We start from the raw sequence: 18716 nt of genomic DNA on the forward strand, positions 1-18716 counted from the left end.
GTCTTTACTCAAACCCAATGAGACTGGGGAATGTTTGATTGAGGTCTTTAAACTTTTAAAAGGGATTAATATAATGGATTACAGCAGCTATTTTTAACTGAATCTGTCAGCAGGACAAGAGGGCATAGGGTGAAATTAGCTAAAGGTAAACTTTAGCACTGATTCCATGAAGTATTCTTCCCACAGAAGAGCTAACGTGTGGAATATTTTATCGGGGATCATACAAGAGGAAGCATGACCTGGTCCAGACTCTTCCAGATCAGGGTTAGCACGGCATTGTCTAAACTAGAATATACGTACAGTTATAACCCTAGATGATCTGAACAGCCTGCTCTAATCATGACATTTTGTGCTCATGATAAATTTACTTCAATGACAGTAAACAAAATTCTGCTTTATAAAGTTGTTACAAAGTAGTTATGCAGAATATGCAGGACACAAAGGCATTGCGTGTACTAATAATGTTCTACATTGCCTATATTATGAAAATTATAGAATACGCAGTCAACAAAATATCAAAATCATACAGAGAGAGTAATTTGATAAGAGCACAGCAAAGGCTGCAGGGGTTTCTTCTCTTGCCGTATCAAGCATGACTGGACACAATGTGTGTTCTCACAGCTGACTTTTGTTGCAACACTCAAGGAGTGTGTACTGTATACGACCACAGCCAAGGGAAATCAGAAGATGAATATGAAGGAGGTCATGCTCATGAGAGCTGGCCATGATGACTTTCAGCAGCATCTGGGTCAACGCAAATTTGTTCTTTGCAGTTAAGATTGTAATTTAATTTGATATCTCTTTCTTGCCATCTCTTTGTTTAGCCTAATCTGACATCACATTCAAGAGACCAAGAGAACTGGCAAGTAATTTCTTTTTTTTTAATTAAGTACCTTTGAGGAATAACCATTTAAAAATATTCTGAATTACTTTTCAAGAAAATATTCTTTTTTTACTCACCATATAAGGTCTCTGCAATCCAGCATAGCTCATGATCAAGTCTGTCATAAAACTTTTCATATATTTTTCATCAGTTCTTTGTAATAATTTTTAAAACAAAATTGTATGCCTCAAAATTACATTTCCATTGTTAATAAGAACAAAATCTAAATTAATACTATAACAATGGCTAGATTGTATGATCCTTAGTGCCCATCACAGACACATCAGCTCAGGCTTTCTGATGGCCAAAGGCAAAGTTAAGTTGAGTTCAACATGCTCAATGATAAGGTATGTTCATTAGACACTGTGGAGATGTGAAAGTCTGATTACAAGAACCACACTAAACATTCAGGACCTCTTCATGAGCATGACGAACAGTGAGGCCACTTGTATTAGTGGCACAGAGAGAGACTACAAAGCCCTTCAGTGAACTTCCAGTAATAACTAAGACATGCAATACATATGAATACCACAGAATTAGAGTAGTACCTATGAAAACTTGAAAAAGGTGGATTTTTTAATGTTCACTTTTTAAAATCGACAGAAAATGTAGAAAACTACAGAGAACAGACGGAGTTGTAGTAGGGAAACTTCAGCTGCCTTTAAGAAAAAGCAAATGCTGATAAAGTAAAACTGGCATAGTTGTTAATGGCTTTTACTCCCTCGTATAACCGTCCATAATTTGATCAAATAATTTATTTATTACCTGTATACAAACCATAGTTTTTGTTTCACTTGAAAAATTGATGATGCAGATGGTTTGTTTCATGTGTTTTGGCTCACATAGTGTAGCACTAATTGAACTGAAGAACAGTCAGGTTTTACCCCAGAGAAATGAAGGGAAATGGGGGCGTTCCTGAGCAGCTCCGCAGTTCCTGTGTCCTGGAGTAAGTGGAGCACTGACACTCTCTGAGGAGAGGACAGTGAGGTACCAGGAGATTTCCCACCGGATGCAGTAACAATATGGCTTTCTTGATGAACATTACCACACTAAACTTTATGACTTTCTGCTATTTTTTTTTTTTTTTTTAACGTGAAACTGGCTGTATACTGCTGAAAAATACCATGACATGGACATTAATGTGAAGTGAATTGAATAGTTCAAATCAAACTTTTTTTTTTTTTTTTACAATAAATTAAATTAATCAGATTATTCAGAGAAGTTATTTACATTACCACACATCCATAAACAGGTGTTCACTTCACCTTTGTTTATAATGTTGTGAGAATTTATAGTTGTATCATGGCATTTAGCATTAACATAAAACTCAATCTATTTAACTCATATTCCTGTACTTGTGAGATATATAGATAGATACATAGATGGAAGCAAGTTACTTTGTTTTCATTCTAGATAGTTTCTGCCAGTCAGATTAATAACAACTTCACCTTAGTCCACCTTAGTCAGCATACTCTGCCACAGGAACAGGTTTTTACAGATCCTCAGACTTCTGACTGAAAAGGCATGATGAGCATGTGTTCATTGCTTGTTCCCTAACCATTTCTTCTCATTGGATGACAAGAGATTGGTATGTGACTGATTTCTGGTGTGGTCACAGGAAGCAATCCAGTTTTTTTTTTCCTTTCCTTTTTTTCCACTCTAAATGGGATGAGTTCAAAGAAGACAGCACTTACATTTGCACTTCAGCACTTCTTCCCATAGAAGGTTTGAATACAGCATGACCTACCTTATTAAAATAGATCTGAGGTGACTTCATGTTAATGTTGTAAGGATGCACTTAAAATGTCAAAAAATACATCTCAGTGCAGTTAAGCAGCTGTAATAAAGCCAGAAGAAGCAGTGCCTAAATTTCATGCTGGCAGTTTTAGATGTGGTGGGCTTTTCCACAGTTTGATTTCTTTTTTTTTTGACATTTTGTAATGCTTATGTTGAAAGCTTTCTGCTTCACACTTTCATTTCACATATTCATTACACTCAGAAGCAGAGAGTGGCATTGGACTACTGGTGTTGCCATACTGCCAGGATAATACACTTCATCAGATTGTGTCTGCTTTTTGTATTTTTCTGTTTTTACACCATAATCACCGGCTGTCAAAGAAAAGTTACACAATGCAATTAATTTCTCTTGCATTTATATTGCTGTGACATGCTGTAACAACTGCGCTTTTAAAGAGGCCTCACCTGACTATAAGCCCTAATGCATGTCATCATTATGTTTTTAAGGTTTGGTCTGGAGTAAAGCCCCTAGGCGCCTCACGTGCGTCTATCCAGTAATGCACTCTGAGATTTACTGGAGTTACTGTAAACATTTACAACATTTTGGTTGGCAGACACTTTAAGGTGAAAAGGTACATTAATTGTGGCCCTATACCGAAAGGCTGAATGCACTCTATAAACTGTTGAATTTGCTAACTCAGTGTGATAAACAGTACAATATGCAAAGAGCTCCACGCCATCTCTCCATTGGAGGGGAAATGATAATTCCACAAAATAAAGAGAAAAAGGACATAAAGGAAAGCAAGGGCTAGCACCCTTTGGAGAACTTTCATTGTTTACATGCATGCGAGAAAAAAAAAAAATCATTGAAATTCAATATTAAAATGCTCCAGAACTTGTGTTATTGTAAAATAATTTCAACTTTTACTTATAATTTATGATTTTAACTGGTATTGGCACAATACCAACTCTTTTTTACTTTTTTTTTTTGATTCACACATTAGTCTCATCTGTCGGAAGGACTCCATTTGTGTTAGGATTTAACACCTTTTTATAACCAGGGGGCAGTGTTTATGTTAATCAGCATATTAAAGTGATGATTCAGAAACGTGTCAGTTTCACTCAGTTGGATCCACTTAATGCAAATCAGAACTGATATGTGCTTAGCACCCAGTCCTGCTCTTGTACATAACTTGGCCAGGCTAAGCAGACCTCAACAGTGACCATACCTCTGTTCATATAATCATTGGTCTGTATTAATATTCAGCAGTCAGGTGCTATTTTCTGTAACTGCTAGCAGGTGTCCTATGCATCTCTTATCCATTCACTGTTTCTCAGACCTTAATTTTACTATGCAGATGAATGCAGGTTTAATGTTCTGAACAGTGAGCTTTACTAAAGGGGATGGTAATGCTGAATTTAGAACTGCGAACATTATATTGTGTTAGATTTATTTATTCATTTAGCAGATGCCCTTATGAGGCTTACTGACATAATTCTGCTTAAGCACCTTTCACATTTAAAATTCAAACCTGTAAGCTGCTGGTTACAAGCCTGGCCATGCCACATTGAATATAACGATGTTTGAATGTTGCCTGTGATGAATGACAGTAATGGTTTAACGCATAAAATCAGCAGCAAGCAACCTACTAAATTGTTTAAAAAATTTAATGTTGGAAAAAACGACACATATCCAAGTCATGGAAATTCTATGTGTGTGTATTTATGTGTGGTGTTTATGTACTGTATATGTGAACATACAGTACATAAACATGACCATTTCCTATAAGAAAATTAATGTTTATTGTGCTCAGACATATTGTTTCTGAAGTTGCCTGTGCGCTCATTTCGTTTACAAGGGAACACATCCAGCATGCCTGTGGTCAAGAGGACCATTTCTTTGTAACTCCCCAATTAAGCCGCTGTGTCTTGAGGGCCAAAGATGTCTGCATGTCAATATCACGCAGAGAGATGAGAAAGACAGCTCCAAAACCAAAATCCCACCTGCTGTCCATATTACACCAATGAGTACTGTGTGTTTATATGAATATTTCACAGCTCAAAAGCCCTATACATAACATATTCACTGGTTATTTCTGTTAAATATGTATGTGGCACACACTGAAAACAACTACAAATTCATTAAAAATACATGGTGGTATTTTATAAACTTAGATCTGTGAAGGTTTGCCTTTCCTTCCTGGGTATGTTATTTTGCAGTCTGTAAAGGATGCCTGGAAGTTATTCTAGTTGTTGTTCCATTTCTACATCTATAGCACATCACTGTTACACAATTAACAACAAAAACTTGAATAAGTATAGTCATTATAATGCATATAAAATTGTACACTTAAAGTGTGTATCTATCAACCCACAAAGAGAAGGGATACATCTACAGTGGACCTAGAAAGTCTACACACCTTTTCAAAATTTTTAGTGCCTTGGCAAAAAGGCTGAAATCAAGACAAATGAAGTCAGACTTTTTTAGCTTTATTTATACACTGTACTCAGCAATATGTAATTGAAAATCAGATGCCTGGATTTATAAAAAACCAGGATGAAAAATGAAAACCTTTGAATGTCTTGGTTGCTTAAGTCTGCACACCCTTGAATTAATACTCTATGGAAGCACCTTTCGCTTTGATAACTGTAGTGAGTGTGTTTGGATAAGTCTCTACCAACTTCTCACATCTATATTTTGCAATTTTCTGCCATTCTAATTTGCAGTAAAGTTCCAGTTCACTTAAATTGTGAGGAGACCGCTTATGAAGAGTTCACTTCAGGTCAGTCCAAAGATTTTTAATGGGGTTGACATCAGGATTCTGACTGGGCCATTCCAGGACAATTGATCTACCTTTTTTCTGCCATTCCACTGTGGAACTGGTTGTGAGCTTTGGGTCATTGTCATGCTGAAAGGTGAAATTCTTTCCCATCTTCGGCTTTTTTGCAGATGGTAGCAGTTTTTTTTTTTTCTCTAAAATCTTTTGGTATTTTACACCAATTTCTATCTCATCACATCTATATTTTGCCATTTTCTGCCATTCTTCTTTGCAGCAGAGTTCCAATTCACTTAAATTGCAAGGAGACCGCATATGAAAAGTTCTTTTAGATCAGTACAAAGATTTTTAATGGGTTTGACGTCACGGGTCTCACTGGGCCATTGCAAGACAATCAACCTACCTTTTTCAGCCATTCCACCGTGGATTTGGTTGCGTCATGCTGAAAGGTGAAATTCTTCCCCATCTTCAGCTTTTGCAGAGAGTAGTTTTTCTGCAACATCTTTTGGTATTTTGCAACGATGTCTATCTCATCACATCTATATTTTGCAATTTTGACCCATTCTTCTTTGCAGTCAAGTTTGAATTCACTTAAATTGTGAGGAGGCCGCTTATGAACAGCTGTCCTCGGATCAATCAAAAAGATTTCTAATGGGATGGATGTCAGGGCTCTGCCTGGACTATTCCAGGACAACTGATGTTCCTCTTTTCATCCTTTTCACTGTGGATTTGATTGTGTGCTTTGGATCATTGTCATACTGAAAGGTGAAATTCTTCCCCCTCTTCAGCTTTTTGCAGATGGTGGCAGGTTTTTTTCTAAAGTTTTTTGGTATTTTGAACTATTCATATTCCCCTCTATCCTCACCAGAGCTCCTGTCCCTGTTGAAAAGAAACACCCCTATAAGCATCATGCTGCCACCACCATGCCAGAAGGGGCCGTGTTATGAGGCTGATGGGTTGTGTTGGGTTTGTGCCTAATGTATTGCTTGGAATTAAGGCCATGAAATTCTACCTTAGTTTCGTCAGAGCACAGGAACTTTTTTCCGCCTGGCAATAGGACATCCAGACTGTCTTTTTGCATAATTTAGAGAAGACTGGATGTTCTTCTTTGTGAGAAGTGGCTTCATCTTGCCGCCATACGCAGCTCAGAACTGTGGAGAACAAATGAAGTTGTTGCTATGAACATATGATGACCAGTCCTTGCCATGAAGTCCTGCAGCTCTTTTAATGTGGCTGTTGGCCTCTTGGTGGACTCCCTGATGAGTTTTGTCCTTGCATACTCATCCATCTTGGAGGGATGGCCTGATCTAGGCAAGGTCCTGGTGGTGCCATTTTAATCCATTTCTTGGTTGTAGGTTGTAGTTTTTACTGTGCTTACTGTGATATATTCAAGGCCTTTGATATCTTTTTTGTAACCCTTTCCTGATCTGTACCTTTCAACAGAGATGTTTTTGTAGCCCGTTGTTGCTCAAAGATGTCTCCTTTCACTGGCATGCATGAAGAAACAAGGAAACCTTCTGACAAAAAGGAGCAGCTAATTTTATCCTTTAACTAATCAGATTCACTTCAAATGGTCACAGGTAATGTCAACTGGCATTGGGCATGATTTTAATGGTGAATGATTGCACCTCAGTCCAATTACAACTCCCATTATAAAGGGTGTGTAAACCTATGCAGCCAAGGTGTTTTAGTTTTTCCATTTTAAATAAATATTCAGAAATGTGTCGCTTTTTATTTTTACTTCTTTTTACTTTTACTTTATTTTTGCTTTCACTTTGATGTGGTTACCATGTCTAAATGAAAGTGGGAAAACATGTAATTTAATGGGTTTTCATTTCTGGTCTCAAAACAAGGAATTTGGAAAAGGTGTGCAGATTTTCTAGATCTGCTGTATATAACCTGAAAGTAAAGACTGTTTGGGTTTTGATTGAGATTTAAGTCATTTGGGTGCTGTCGTAGACATTGCAAATATTATCATCATGGCCAGTGCTTTGCCATTTATGTATTGGCAACTTTGTGTTACTTGAGGAATACACAATCCAGTTAGGATATTCTGGGATATGTTGTATTTACTAAGTATGTCTGAGAAATTTTGGCAATCTGTTTGTGGGCCTGGAGACAGAATATAATGATACTGTCAGTGTACCATAGTTACAAATTTACCATCATTGTCAACAAAGTAGATAGCATGTATTCTTCTCAATTATATATTTGCTTAGCTACTTAGCTCCTCTGCTAATGAGAAAGTAAATGTATGCTAGGTTTTACCAAGCGTTGTAGTTTTTTTGTTTGTTTGTTTGTTTGTTTGTTTCTCCCTGAAGCTCTATTATGTGGTTAACACATGTTGCAGATTTAAATTCGTTAATTCCACCTATCTAATGGAAAATGAGCGAGACTGGTTGCAGATCCACAGCAGAAACAATATATACATTTCCTGCTAGTGCAGTTTATCTTACTGATACTGCACAATGCAGCACAGGCATGGAGTCGTGGGTCATAGCTTCCTTTTGTGGCCTAGACCACTTATTCAGCTTCAATCTGAAAAACACACACCAAATACTGGAGACAGTTCATTATCATCAGTCTACACCTCCTCCGGTGTTTTAAAAGCATTTAGCTGTATTGAAAAATGCAGAGGCACCCTAACCCTAGATTTCTCTGCCACATCTTATACTATATTTAGAGTTTATTTTCAGACAATGGTTAAAAACAATGTTTATGTGGTCTGCCCATCTACTACAAAGTGTTGATGTTTGAATGTGTCCTTATGTGCAGACCTAAGATTCTCCTCTATTTGTCTTTATTTACTGTGCACAATGCTTTCTCTGGGGATTCTCTTGGGATTTTTTTTCTTTTCACAAATACCACAGCATGTTATTTTACAGCAATATGACATATTGACTGATTGCAATTGTCTTCCCCTGTCTTTCATCTTTATTATACCTCAGCGTATTACAGGCCAAGAATTTATATTTTGCAGGTGCTTTTTATGTATATGTGAAATTGATTAAGTCCCGTTTTCTCTCTCTCTCTCTCTCTCTATCAGTGATCTGTGTGTGTGTGTGTATGCATGCATGTGCACTTGGGGTGGGGGGGCGGGGCACCTGTGAGTCACATATACTCAATTTCCTTGACAGGAAATGTTTTACACCATGCTAGATCTTGCTTTGATTCATTTGACATTTGGTTTCATCAATTACTATATAATTTTTTTGATTAAACAATGGTTCATAATGAGTTCGAGAATTCTCAATGTCAGACAATTGGCATAAATATATTTATAAATAAAAAAACTTGCCTCTACATTGCAGAAAAGGTCATGGCATGATACCAATATGGGCTTGATGTGGTGCATTACTAGGGACCAGCATTCTCCATCTTCCAACTGATTAGGCAGTGTGTGTTTTAAGAATGTTCTTCTGGCAGTGTTACCTAGATCATGCACTAAATGTACATGTGATAGTGTAGATGTGACCAGCAGTGATCCACAATGGAAAAAATTATGACTAACTACTCCTCATTTTGCACTGAAAAAAATTAAGCATTGATCCTAATGTTTCTTATAGCAAGCCAATGTCTGTACCTCATTAGGATTTTAAGATGGTTAGATTTATCCTCCTATATCCTATATATACTTGGTTATTATGGTCACGTAAAAATGCAATTTATACTGAACTGCAGCATGCAATATAATATCATTAATGAAACACACAAATGGTCTCTGTGACAACAACCACCCCACCTCCACTAGGTTAGCAGTTTATGATATACAGTATGTCCATTCTGAAATAGATGTTTGATTTAAGAGACAATTACGTTTGCATTTCCCTATTATATTTGGTTAAAAATTCCATCACAACTGAATGTGATTGCAGGGCAGTGCAAGTCCAATCCCTGAAGATAATTAATATGTTCAGTGTAATCACAATTTCAACCTCTAAGGAAAGGTGAAATCAACTTAGTCTTCTGAAAGGTAGAGAATGAGCCAACGTATCTTTATCAAGCTGGGTCTTCCTGGGTCTTGCTTTTTGCTTGGCAGAAGGATGCATTAGAGTGGATACTCTAATATTCCTTATATAAACATTGCATCTGCACACCATGGTTGTTTTCCCACAGGCTTTTCACTCATCATATATGCCTGTCTGTGCATAAAACTGCAGCTGAAAACTATAACATCATAACTTCAATTGCAAAGAAACATAGGGCATTGGCACGGTATGAGTTAATTCATATGCAGTTCAATTCACTAGCCTATATGAGTAAGCTTTCTATTCCCACATGTGCTGTGCCATCCCTGTCTACACATTCTGTAGTGACTAATTCCTTGAAGACTGATTCACGGTTTAGATGGTGAGCAAAGTCTCTAAGCCCGGGTGTTGTTCTGCAACACAACTAATGGACATTCAAGTAGAACTTGCTTCGTTTCCGCACATGAAAAGGCAAGATCAGCTACTGTGGACGTTCTTCAATCTCCAAGCAAGAGATACACCAGCCCTCTGGCAAAAGGAGGAAAAAAAGAATTTTGCTTTTCCATTTCACGCAACAGTATGCATCACATTGTCAGAGACTTATGGTCGTCCACGTACAGGAGTTCAATTTTACACTTGCAGCTACCTCAACTTGCCTCACATCACAATTGGTTTGCACCATCTGTCATTGGAAGACTGGATAAGTCTTGCTCTAATAGAGGAGAAATAAGGCATTATATTTTCGGTTACTGGGGCCTGCTTTCTGTGCCTTGTTTTTATCACACTATACGTCGTTGCCTTTTTGAGTGCAATTTCCGGTTAAGGGGCGAAAGATATGTCCTCCACAGAGGCAGTTTCATTTTTCAATAGAACCCAGAAATCTTAAAGCGCTTAATCCTGGTTTACACAAATCCCTTGTGCCTTTCCATGGAAGCTATTATGAATTAGCATAACCTGAATAAATCTCTGCACACCTACATCCATGACAGGACTTTCTATGCATTTCACACCAACTTGGCAGGTACACTGTACAACTGTGGAACTGATAGTTGACACAATTATACAAATTCAGTTGTTAAACAATATATATATATATTATTCCTGTTCAGTTAAAATCACATGCAAGCACACACAGACACACACACACATATAATTAGTGCAGCTAACGTATAGTAATTCATTTAAAGCAGTAAATATGTTGTAATTATTGTTTTAGATCATAATGTCTGTAATGATGATTGATTGCTTTTTCCAATCAACATTATTTTGTAATTTCTTTAAAGCAAACAAGATGATGGGCACAATGTCACAGAATTGTATCTATTGTTTACATTTAGATTGTTGATAATTATTTTCTTAAATTATTTTTGTGTGACACTATTATTATTATTATTATTATTAGTATTATTATTATTATGCAGAGGAGATGGTGTAGCGAGATTAGTGCTGAAAAAGCAAACAAACGCATCACCTCAGGACATAGATAGTGTATGTTTCCCTCAGGTAATGAAGTGAACATGGGACCAACACCACCAGCAAATAGGAAGTGGCAACACTCAATGCAGAGAGGTCAGTTGTTTGTGGTCCTTTGGGGGCCAATATGACAGTATAGGTTTACTTTCTTAACCTTTGAGTCATATGGCTGCACAGTCAGGAAGCACAGCAATGATGCACACATCTGAAAAGGGCGACCACTGTAACTACAGTGAAGACACTGTAACACAGAAAACAAAAAACAGCAGCTTTAACTGCTATTAAGATTAAGTGGGAAATGTGACCCTGTAATTTCAAAGTAAAGTAAGGTTTATCATACATCATTTGCATTTCAACAAAACTGCCAATCAGGACTATTTGGTCACGTGATGGGTGGGGTTCAGGTCCTCGCTAAAACATACCTGAGAGGGAACACATCTTGCATGTGACTGTTCAGAGCAGAGAGGTCAGCTACGGCCAACAGCCCCTAGAGACAAAGTCTGAAATCACACTGCATCTTTTCATGGGGGCCAGTTGTTGTTGGTGCAAGTTTGTTCTCAGCTGTGGTGGGCCTTGATCCTGAGGCTGGTCACACATGCACCGACACAGTCCATAGCCTGTCAGTGCCAGGCATGTACACGCTGACAGCAGGTCGCCTTGGAGGCTGAGTGCAAGCTAACCGCAGCACAGGAGTTGACAGCAAAAAAATTGCAACGGCCGTTGTGATGTACGATCAACGGTTGCTGGCACGGTAAGGTGACCAAGCCCCCGTGAAAGAGTTTGAGGGTGTTGCTTTTTTTTTTTTTTTTGCATGAGTAAAGGTATAATCCGAGGTCATCGCCATCAGTTTCTGGTATATCATTTCAGCCAGGCTTAATGAGAGTGCATTGCAATATGATATGAGAAAACAAGGTGTGACTGAGTATGAAAAGACCACCGACAGAGTCCACTTAAACAGCGATTAACTCCACGCTCCCTGTGTCATGGTAGAATGTAGTGCACAGCAGGGGTGTCAAACACAAAGCCTCCATCTCTCTGCTGGAAAGAAAAAAAAATCAATCTCCTGCAGAGTGGCTTCATATAGGAAGCAATATCTGGATGAGCAATCTTTCCTCAATCACTTATAGCCTATGGCTATATTTGTCCCTTAGTGTCACCGCAAAGCACGGGATTCAATCAATGTCGTCCTCAGCTTTTACTCGCGATTAAATTCAAATAGTCATTCTTCAAAGACACAATTTGGCTGATTCAGCAATAACCAAAATGAATGAACAATGAATTAATTCCTCCTTTTCATCCGGTTTTGAATGAGCTATTGTACTGTATTAAGACTGTCTCTTTGCTCACCTCCCATATCATAATCTCCTAGGTGTCTGAAACCTAAAGCAACAGCAAAACTCGGCATCAATTTGTATTATTATATGTAATTAATAAATACAAATAATTTAAAGTAAATATTAAATCCATTAATAGATTTAATAGATTAATAGAAAATAGATTTTTTTTTTCTGTATGTTTACAGAGCTTATATTCATATGGGCTATTATGGGGTTTCATTCCTGTTATGTTAACTAAAGTAATAATGTTGACATTAGAGTAACCATTAACTAGCCAGCTGGCTTTACCAGCAGTGTGAACTTTTCCTAATTTTGAATTTTTATATTTTATTGTAGACTTGCAGTTACTGTCTTATTTCTCAAGGTGCTACTACCATTTCTGCAGGCATTGTTTTTACAGTGCTGTAACTGACAACACTGTTTTATTTATTTACCATGTTATTATTTTATGAGAATCTTGATTTCACATCTGTCTTGTGGAAGGTATTGTAAGTTGTCCTGGATAAGAGTAACGGCTTCAGTACCAACCAGCAAACAGTACTATACTGAAAAAAAAATGTATAACATTACACAAAACTTGCATTGACCAATTTAAGCTTGAGTGTGAGTGGTCAGAATGGGTAGCTAGATAGTTAGTTCATGGCTAACATTATGAAATAAGCTAGCAAATATGAAACATCTCCTGTTACTTTGTGTAGATACATCAAAGTAGGTGTATGGTACCAGGTAGGTGGAGCTTCATATTAAACAGAACGCACAAAAAATGCTTTGATCCCACCCCCAAACTGCACTTTATGTTATATTAAGGGACGATGTTGTTTTTCTAAACTATTTGAAATGGCATTTTTCATGCAATAGTTAGGCAACCAAGAATACAACACTTGTACACAAATGCATGAACTGGGCCCTTTTATCATACAATGAGTCTGGTGTCAGTTGTTCGGCTATGGACACTTTGAACGTGACATTGATATTGTGGTGTAATTCTGAAATGTCTGAGTAGTACCAAATATATAAATGGAAATAAAGAGCAACAACAAAACATCACTTTCAGTTAAACTCAGATTAAAGCAAAAACAATGGGAAGTGTCCTGGATGGACCTCCTGCATTTGGACGGGGGAATCAACACAGGCTTAGAACTTGGGGAATCACAAAACAGGATCAGCACTTAATGCACACAGGCAGACACACACACACACACACACACACACACACACACACAAACTGCCAAAAAAGTGCTGTAATGTAACTGAGCAAAACCATGAACAATTACCATTAACTAAGCTTGCAGAAAGAGGGACATCCTGAAAGTTAGATATGCATGCTTTCTTATTCATTGGATAATTCAATTAGGAAGAATGAATGAAGAAAGATGGCTGATTAAGGAGACCTTTGGCTAAAGCAAAACAATAGATTGAGTTTATTTGACTAAGCTTTTGCTGCATTTACATTTATATGATGGTCAGTTCATATGGATCCACATGCCAACCTTCGCCCACATCAATAGTATTATGCATGCTGTGCTTTTTAATCTACTCTTTGCTTTTGAGTCAAATGTGGTTCTACAGTCGTGGGTGTCCTGTGGCCCAATGTCTTCTTCACCACCAACAGTAATGAAGGAATATGTGATATTTCCCAGTATGCTGTGCGGCTATTCATTATCTGCATAGCAAACAGCGAGATATTCCACTCTTGGCCTTGTCTACTTAAATGGTTACCTACTTCCTTAATGTAACCAGGGAGGTGTGTGGACTTAGATTTCTTTGTCTCAAATGTAGACTCACTGGTGTGTCACAGCTTACATGAAGTGTTTCAGCAACATGAAAGACACCAGTTTAATCACATCAGTGATTTAGTTCTTTTATGTCAGGACTAATCATTAAGATCACCGCTGTCAGCACTGATTGGCTGGATACATTTCTGAAGCATGATTGATATTCATCTCTTAACCCTCTTCACATATTGCCACTGTGAATCATCTGCATCAGTCACACTAACAGTGCACCTACATGTCTATTCTCTGACTTTCTTCTCAGCTTACATTACTTTGGTTTAGTGTCTCTTAATTTCATGCATGATAGAGTGGATTCCACGCTGACTGTGACGTTCTTGTGTAATTTGCTTGTGTGTTTTATTTGCAGTTGTTGTGTATTATTGACTGCTATTTGTTTTGGGTCCTGAGGAGTTAAAAGGAATTATGTGGTCTGTTAAGCCATCTGATATGCTGATGAGGCTGTTTTTCCTGTTGCATGTTGAGACAACTTGTGACTGTTATACTGTTACACTTACAAGCTTCCTGCTTCTATTAAGTTTGAGCTTGCAAAAAACCATTTTGGGAGTAATAAGGACTGTATTATTTATATAATACCATTGTGATTAAAGTCAGTGTACAGTTCTGTCAATGAAAACATATGTCTCTCATACATACTCTTGTGTGTATGGGTGAGTGTGTGTGTGTGTGTTTTTTGTGTGCGTGTGTGTGTGGGTTCATGTGTGCGTACGCATGTGTCTATAAATGATATGCATAGTTACCCTTTAGCTCGTCTCCTCTTTTCTGTCAAAAACCTTGAAAAGGGGTGATCTTTCTTTGCTGAATAACTTCCATTTGTATTATTCTCATAATTAAAAGTCAGTTCTGTCATAGACTCACATACTAATGGATGCTTTTCCTCTTTCTTTACTTATAAGTATTATCAGTAGTTTACGCACTCCATATAGCTTAACTCTTCCTAGTCACTGATCCACAATTAGTCAGTTAGAAGCACAGAGTGGTTTGCAATTTTTTTTACTGAAGCTGAATATACATCAGAGAGATATCAGTACATATTTTTGAATGTGTGACTACAGTTGCCAGTATAAGCCAAGTGAAAAGCAGAAAGTGGACCTGTTGTTGGTATCTGTTTTGATTCTGTACAGGTATCAGAGAAGGGGTAACTGAATTTTAACAACAACCCCTCAGCGATTCACTAAGATATGTAAACTCTAAAGCAAGATTTACCTTAATCAATACATACTGCCCAATTTAATTTATTTTTACATTTTTTTCCATCTCATTCACTCACACAAGCTCTCACTGATGTACACAATGCATGTGTTTGCCTAATGAATAAAAAAGCATAAAAATAAACAACTGAAAAGGAACTGTCGGTCTGAATTGAATGCATATGTAATAAAACACTTGGAGATATGTACATAGGGGATAATTTTAGATCACAAACATTTTTATGAGATGTGCTAGTTTTTTGGCATTCAATAATGTAAAGGGATTTTCTTGCTCATGAGTGTAGCTATATTTGGTAGAACACAAGCTTTGTCTCAGAAATTTTAAATGTGGTTTGCTTACTCCCCCTACTGTTTGAAAAAGAAACAGTCAGCAAACCATCTTTTTTTTTTTTTTGTCCAGTAGTTTTATGTATCATTAGCACACTGCGTCACAAGAGTATATTTTGACAAATAAGAACAGCAGAGTTTAGGGTATATGATAAAGAAATATAAATGTTAGTCAATGTATACAGGCATACCCTTCAAACCTAGTTTAAGAGACAGTATACATAATTTAAAGTTGTTAAAGCTAACATAAAACCACAGGCGAAGAAGTGTATATTGAACTTGTTTACCACGTTGTTTACCAAATTTTTCCTTCTTTCAGGAATTCAGACAGACACAAGTTTGCAAAGCAAAACAACTAGAGGCTGTCATGCATATGCATATGGAGACAAAGGAGAACACTACTCTCACCTGGGTGAAGTTCTGAAGCTCATTCAAGGTGCACACACACACGCCTGCATGCACACACACACATTAACACACACACACATCTTTCAATACGCAAGCAACCTGGATGTGTGGTCTAAATTATGAACAAATTGCATTCCTACTGTAGGAAAATGGCAAATAAAACAAGCACCATCTCTGTATTATCAGCATTATTATATGGTCAAAATGTATTGAAAATGGTTCAAAAACAGGAGTAAATGTGCAACTACTGTTTTGAATTTTTCACGCGAGTGGCAAAAAGCAGAAGGACCACACATGTTGGTCAGTAATTAACTTCCAGAGGGGTGTTTCCCAGAGCTGGACACTTAATTGTGTACCTTTTGTCTGGGAGAAAATGTTCACTGCTCCAGTGAAACTAAAATGTGTATTTTTTTTTTTTTCTGCGGACAGAGAAACTAATAGGCAGTAACCCTATCGGTGCAGTAATTAGGCAGGAACTCAGAGAAAAAGGAGTGCATTTGACGCAGAGGATGATCAAGCGCTTACAATCTGGGAAGGATCTTGTTACTCAAGGGCTTCTGGGGCCTGCACTTTCCTTGCGCCAGCCCATTCAATGAAACAGAGTTCCTGTTCTCACAATGACCCGGTAATCAATCACTTGTATTGTTTCTTTCAGACAGACGGGTCAGATATATGAAAGATATATCCCACCCCAGTGATTTCTACAGCCACAAAAATCCAGACCACAAAAGAGTTAGGCTAATATAAGACAGTGTTTATATGGTTGGTGTGACTTACTAAAGAAAATGTACAATCATTCACGCTTATTTGGTAGCGCTCTAGTAATTTTCATAGGACAAATAATAATGTATTTCCTGTCACACCTGAATTGTACCATTAGAGATCCCATTAAAGATAAACATAGAAGCATGTAATTATGGTGACGGAATTTTAAATTGCATTTATTTTGGATAAATTGGAAATGCAGACATTAACTCCATGGTGCGTAACCTCTTTTTTAATTCATTAAACGATACAGCTTCTTGTAAAATAAGCAGTTTGCTGTTATGAATAATGACATGCACCAGGGAAAATATCAGAGGCATACTGTGCGTCAGAGTTTTATGTAAACGTGTTTGCATGTTTCCCCTCTGCTCCGGTCTCACCCTGATCCTTTTTGGGGAAGGTGCTACATTCATAAAAAGATCTGCACTTTGTGCTGTCCTTGATTGTTAGTAGCCTGCAGTTTGGTCTACTAAGGGCACTGCACTCTAGAGCCATACAGCTCATCGTCTTTATGGTCCGTTGTGGCCACCTCTGCGCCTCCCCTCCCTCCCTCCCTCCCACCCCATTTTCCCTTTCAGGGCCTTCTCTTTCCCGCAATCCCTGTACGAGAGCAAGCGGTTCACGTCTTTTGTTATTTAATGTTCTTATCAAAAGGACAAGTGTTTCTGTCGTTTCTGTTGGCTTTGCGGAGCGGCTGTCTGGGTGTGAAGGATGCTGGGACTCTGGTGTGCTTGTGATCCAGTTCACGTTTAGGGAACACAGCAGGGGTGTTGTAAGGCTGCCAAACAGCAAATGAAAAGCCATTAAGCCAAGTGTGCAAATGCAAGGGGATACAAATTAAAATAAACATCCACATATACAAAAACAAACTAATGGATGTTTCTCTTAAAAGCATCCAAAAGGTCATAAAACTCTATAGTTTATATGTGAATTTGGTCACTGCATAATTAGTTTACAGAGCTAGCTTTGTCTTAAACATATTAAACTAAATGACAGTTATTAGTTGTCTGGGAAAAAAAAAAAAAAAAAAATCTCTAAAATGGTGCAGAGAATCGTTTAGTATCTATAAACCACAGGTGTAATGCTTCCCACACCATAAATGCCCTGACCCCTCTTAGAAAGTACTCAGTTGGATGTACCATGCAGCCAACAGCTCCAATAATGCTGATTTCCAAATCTGTGGCATTACACATCTAAATACTTCCCACTAGTTGTATTTTGCAAGCCACCATGCTGGGTGCATATTAAGTGATTGAATCTGTGTAATTTATCCTTAGAAACGTAATATCTGAATGTTGATATTCCACAGACACACGTCACTGAACTGGTTGATCCATTCTCCTTATTCCTTTTGCTTTTATCCCAGCCCGTGTTTTAACATCAAACACGCCTTCATCAGTTTATGATAAACTTGCATTGTTTTTTTCTCTCTGTTGTTACTCTCAGTTAGTCAGCACCTCAGAACTCATTTGGCTTGCTGTCTTCTAGTCCACATTGTAATTCAGTGTTCTGAAGTTGTGGGGACAATGAGGGGCTAAATACTCTCACTCAGGGAACGCTTACATTCCTTTCACCATTGCCCTTTGTCTTGTCTAGTGCTACTATTTTTTTTTTTTTACACTTGATGACAGACTTAGTGCTTACAGTGCATGGTTTTCAAATGCATTTCCCATACATTTGTTCGGCACCATATGTCCCAGCCATCTGAAAACAGTACCTTATTTTTCCACAAGGGGGCAATGAAGAGCTACACTCCCCATCACCTGTCCAAGGACACTACTTTTTGCATTGTGCTTGAAACATTAACAGGGACATTGCATTACTAGTCAGGTATCCAATAAAGCATATACTGTACTATCTTATTTATGACATTTCACTCAAAAGCCCACCAGTTCATTTCCAGGTACATTATTTAACTGAATATCACACCATCTCAGTGGGGCAGATACCAGATGTGACTAAGCATGTCAACGGTCTGAATATCTAGACAACATAATATAAATGCAGTCGTAAATGCAAACAATCTGTGGCTCGTTT

The sequence above is a fragment of the Megalops cyprinoides genome, chromosome 11 (assembly GCF_013368585.1).
Source record: "Megalops cyprinoides isolate fMegCyp1 chromosome 11, fMegCyp1.pri, whole genome shotgun sequence".
Taxonomy (NCBI): Eukaryota; Metazoa; Chordata; class Actinopteri; order Elopiformes; family Megalopidae; genus Megalops; species Megalops cyprinoides.